Source organism: Cebus imitator, unplaced genomic scaffold (genome assembly GCF_001604975.1).
Source record: "Cebus imitator isolate Cc_AM_T3 unplaced genomic scaffold, Cebus_imitator-1.0 Scaffold145, whole genome shotgun sequence".
In the NCBI taxonomy this organism is placed as follows: Eukaryota; Metazoa; Chordata; class Mammalia; order Primates; family Cebidae; genus Cebus; species Cebus imitator.
In genome coordinates this window covers 3,854,778-3,859,916 of record NW_016107460.1, presented here as the reverse complement: position 1 = coordinate 3,859,916, position 5,139 = coordinate 3,854,778, and the positions used below count along the sequence as shown (strand labels likewise).

At 55.0% G+C, this 5,139-nt stretch overlaps 1 protein-coding gene across 2 annotated transcripts in view; it reads left to right on the top strand.

Moving 5' to 3' along the window:
• LOC108313946 (solute carrier family 35 member E2B) overlaps positions 1-5,139 on the top strand; it is a 30,929-nt gene that overhangs the window by 4,926 nt on the left and 20,864 nt on the right. Inside the window, exon 1 of one of the 2 annotated variants that reach the window (XM_017542612.2) lies at positions 2,373-2,660. The exons of the other annotated variant lie outside the window; for it this stretch is intronic. The gene's annotated coding sequence lies outside the window, so the exon portion shown is untranslated. Of the gene's footprint in view, positions 1-2,372; positions 2,661-5,139 lie in introns of those variants that run through there. 2 annotated transcript variants of the gene reach the window in all.

Genomic DNA, 5,139 nt, shown 5'->3' with positions numbered 1-5,139 from the left:
GGGGTTTCACCGTGCTGACCAGGATGGTCTCGATCTCTTGATCTCGTGATCCACCCGCCTCGGCCTCCCAAAGTGCTGGGATTACAGGCTTGAGCCACCGCGCCCGGCGAGATTTGTTATTATTTTTTGTTTTGTTTTATTTTTTAGACAGAGTCTTGCTCTGTCGCCCAGGCTGGAGTGCAGTGGCACAGTCTCAGCTCACTGCAACCTCTGCCCCCCTGGGTTCAAGTGATTCTTGTGTCTCACTGTCCTGAGTGGCTGGGATTACAGGTACCTTCCACGATACCCAGGTAATTTTTGTATTTTTAGTAGAGATGGGATTTCGCCATGTTGCCCAGGCTAGTCTCGAACTTCTGAACTCAGGTAATCCACCTGCCTTATCTTCCTAAAGTGCTGGGATTACAGGTGTGGGTCACTGCACCCAGCCCCTTTAGTGGGGAATGATATTTAGAAACCAAGGTGAGGGCACTGTGGGCGCCGTCTGGAGCTCCGTGTGTGTCTGGAGCCCCGTGTGTGTCTCGGGCTCCATGTGTGTCTGGATCCCTTGTGTCTGGGTCTCCGTGTGTGTCTGGATCCCTTGTGTCTGGGGCTCTGTGTGTGTCTGGGGCTTCGTGTGTGTCTGGGGCTCCATGTGTGTCTGGATCCCTTGTGTCTGGAGCCCCATGTGTGTCTGGGGCTCCATGTGTGTCTGGAGCTCCGTGTGTGTCTGGATCCCTTGTGTCTGGGGCTCCNGCCCCGTGTGTGTCTGGAGCGCTTGTGTCTGGGGCTCCATGTGTGTCTGGAGCTCCGTGTGTGTCTGGATCCCTTGTGTCTGGGGCTCCGTGTGTGTCTGGAGCCCCGTGTGTGTCTGGATCCCTTGTGTCTGGAGCCCCGTGTGTGTCTGGATCCCTTGTGTCTGGAGCCCCGTGTGTGTCTGGATCCCTTGTGTCTGGAGCCCCGTGTGTGTGTCTGGAGCGCTTGTGTCTGTCACCTGTGCACCCACATCCAGCATCCATGCACCTGAGTTTCCCAGGCTTGCTCTGCTGCTCCCCGCAGTGTGAATGTGTTGTTCATTTGATCTGTGGTGTGGTCCATGTATTCCTGTTTGTGTTCCATTTCAGAGACCCTAGTTGATTTAATTGTTGCAAGTGACATGCGTTCATGGTTCAAGAAGCCAGACCTGCAGCCGACCGCCTCACTCCACTCCCGCCGAGCCCCTCCCCACTCACTGAAGAGTCTCGTTATTCTTAGGTGTATCCTTCCTGTGTTTCTTTTTTTTTTCTGAGGCAGGGTCTGGCTGTGTCACCCAGGCTGGAGTGCAGTGGTGAGATCATGGCTCATTGCATCCTCATTCTCTCAGACTTGAGCGGTCCTCCCCCCTCAGCTGGACCAGAGGTCCTGGGCACACCACCACGCCCAGGCCTAATTTTTGTCTTTTTTTTTTTTTTTTTTTTTTTTGGATAGATGAGGTTCTATTTTGTTACTCAGGCTGGTATCAAACTCCTGGGCTCAAGCAGTCCTCCTGCCTCGGCCTCCCAAAGTGTTGGGACTACTAGCATGAACCACCACACCCGGCCAAAAAATGTTCAGACTTTTTGTTTTGAGAAACTTTTTAGACTTACAGAAGAGCTGTGGAAGCTCACCCATAGGCGCTTCTCTCTGCTTTCCCTGATGCTGGGACCTCACGGAACCTCGGTTCCACTCGCTGACGTCATAAGGCCCTGGCGACAGTCACAGGCCATGTTCAGGGCCGATCTGCTCCCACCCCCTCTGTGGTGTGAGCCGCCCGGGGTCCCATGTGGCGTCCAGCTGTCCTGCGCCGTGGGCTCTAGTCCTGGCTTTCGTGGTCTGCATCCTTTTGGATTTGCCTGGCGTCTGCTCACGATTCGATGTGTTACACATTTGGGGCAAGAAAGGCCCAGTGGTCAGTGGTGATGGAGCTCCCCCAGCAGTAGGCCAGGGAGAGCAGGAAGTTGCTGTGTCTCCTGTCTGGTGACTTTGGCCCCTGGTGAAGGCAGCGTCTGCCAGCGTCTCCACAGTGAAGTTACGCCTTCCCGCTTCGTAATCGGCCGACATCTTGCGAGGAAGTCACTGGGGAGGACACACGGCCATCCTGGACTTTCATGGCAGGTCCTGTTTCCTCTCTGGATATCTGTTTGGTTTCGTTCATGCCGCAGGGGCTGTTCCTGTCTGGTTTTGTCCACCCCTGCGGGGCTATTCCTGCTGGTTGGGTGACTTTTCTGTCTACTGGATGTGTTGCTTCTGCCTGAGAGCCTCTGCCCAGGGCTGACGGCCTCCTGGGAGCTTCCAGGTCACTGCTCCTCCCCCACTGCCACCAGTCAGACTGGTGACCTTTGATCTTCTGTCTTCATTATTGATCTTCATTTGTAAACGTTCTCAGGCCTGACTTGCGGACGTTTCTGCCCAGAGAGGACTTGTTTCTCTGTCTGCCCACAGCTGGGTCCCCTGCAGGCCCCTGGATCTGCCTGGCCACTCCAGGCTGGGTGGCCCAGCCCCACCTCCAGCTCCCCTCTCTTCCTGTTGGGAGGGTGGTCCTACGAGCCTCCCTACGTCTCACGAGCACCGAAACCCCTCACAGCTGCAGCGTCCGGGGTCCGGTTGGATTGAGTTGGAGCTTCCGTGGAGCCGCCTGCCCGCCCTCCGTGAGGCAGGAGGCCCTGGTGAGGTTTTGCTTCTCCTGTCCTGTTAGTGATTTTCAAGGCCCCCTTGGGTGCGGCTGGTTCCCATTTACTGTGGATGAGTTGTGATTTTCTGACTTTATCATGGTAGGAAAGCCGAATGTGTTCAGCAGAAACGCTGCCCCGAGCTCACAGCCGCCCTTGCTGTCCATGAGCCCTGAGCTCACAGCCGTCGTCTCTCTCTCTCCGTGAGCCCTGAGCTCACAGCCTTCCTCTCTCTCTCTCCCTGAGCCCTGAGCTCACAGCCGTCCTCTCTCTCACTTTCAGTGGGGTTGTCTGTGAATCCCACAAGCCGTTTTGCTTATAGCCAGACTGCGTTAGGTGGCTTCGCCCAAGTGTCGGTGATGTGAGTGTCAGCACACGAAGGTGGACAAGGCACGTTAAGTGCCAAAGGACGGGCGGGGGGCTGTCTGTGGAGACATCAGTGGCCTTGAAAAGACGGTGCACTGGGGCAAGCGTCTCACGACGGCTGAGTGCCCACCCTGCTGCCCATGGGTCTCCTGGGCCTGCTCCGAATGTGAATGGACAACAAGCAGTTCTCCATCCTCAGCCTCCCAAAGTGGTGGGATTCTAGGTGTGGGCCATGGCCCCTGCCCAAATATAAATTTTTTCTTTTTTTTGAGACGAGAGTCCCACTCTGTCACCAGGCTGGAGTGCAGTGGAGTGATTTCGGCTCACTGCAACCTCTGCCTTCTGGGTTCAAGCGATTCTGCTGCCTCAGCCTCTCAAGTAGCTGGGACTACAGGCGCCCACCACCACACTCAGCTAATTTTTGTATTTTTAGTAGAGACAGAGTGTCACCATGTTGGCCAGGATGGTCACGATCTCTTGACCTCATAACCCACCCGCCTCCGCCTCCCGAAGTGCTGGGATTACAGCCGTGACCACTGCACCCGGCCATTCACAGCACTTTGGGTGGAATTATTTTCCCCCATCCCGTGTAAATCTTGAATTCTCAGAACAACTTAGGAAGGACCCTGGGCCTTCTCACCTGGGTTCTGGCACCTGAAGGTGATGTGGCTTTTCCCTGGGCCCATCCCCGAGTCGAGGATCCGGGGGCTCGAATTACCCGCCTTTCACTCTCAAGCACCTTCAAACTTGTTTTTCTGCACGCGACGTCGAGCTCCCCGCGCACCTGCCAGCGCATTTCCCCTGCCCCGGTGGGCCTGGGGTCCACCCTGTTGGCACTGGGGCTGAGCCCCTTCATTTCCATCGTAGCTTCCGCTCCGTGAATAAATTATATTTGTTTCTCTTGTTGACAGGCACTTAGGTTGTAATTCTTTCGGAATTTGCATTGTCTTGTTTTGCTACTAACAAAAAATGCTGCATTGAACACCCACCTCCACGATGGTTGTGAGAAGCAGTGAAGAGACTTGGCCCTCTGTGACCAGGTCAGCTTCAGTGACATGCTTTATTAATTTTCTTGTATTTTGTTGCTCCCTGTCACCTGCATGACCTTTGAAAGGTCACACCCAGTCAGGCACAGTGGCACATGCCTGTAATCCCAGCACTGTGAGAGGCCGAGGAGGGCGGATCACAAGGTCAGGAGTTCGAGACCAGCCTGGCCAACATGGCGAAACCCTGCCTCTATTAACAGTACAAAAATTAGCCAGGCATGGTGGCGGGTGCCCACAATCCCAGCTACTCAGAAGGCTGAGGCAGGAGAATCGCTTGAACCCGGGAGGCAGAGGTTACGGTCAGCTGAGATCGCGTCGCTGCACTCCAGCCTGGGCAATAAGAGTGAGACTCCTTCTCAACAAAGAAAAAAAGAATAAGCAGCTAGCATCAGGAACCACAGCCATCAATGCAGATGCAGGCGCTTTTGTGGGAGGAAGAGGAGGTGTTGCCTCCTCTCGTGGCCCTGGAGCTGTGGGGTCAAGGATGCTGCGGGCAAGGACGGTCCGTGGTAGTAAAGTCCGCGGGAGGGGAGGGAATGGAGGGACCGGACAGTCACCCAGACCGAGTCCAGTTGAGGCAGGGCCTTGGGGGCATGGGTCGGTGTGACGGCCGGGGCTAAGCGCACGCGTCCCAGGACTGGGCAGTTCCACTCCTGCACGTAGACGCGGACGAGGGTGCTCCTAGTAGCCCAACCCACGTGCTTCTTGGCAGAATGGGTCCATCTGTCCTGCGGGGTGCTGGGCAGTGATCCAGCAGAGAACCTGCATCCCGGTGTAGCAGCACGGAGGGGCCTTTGTTTGCAATCGGCTTCCTGTTTAGGCCTTTTTTTTTTTTTTGCTTTTAAAAAATGTTTATAGGCAAGGTCTTGCTCTGTTCCCCAGGCTGGCGTTCAGTGGCACAAACAGGGCTCACTGCAGCCTTGGCCTCCGTTGCTCAAGCGGTCCTCCATGCCAGCCTCCTAAGTAATTAGGACTACAGACATGCACCACCATGCCCAGCTACTTTTTAAATTTTTGTTTCTTTTTTTTTTTTTTTTTTTTTTTGATAGATTTTTTTTTTTTTT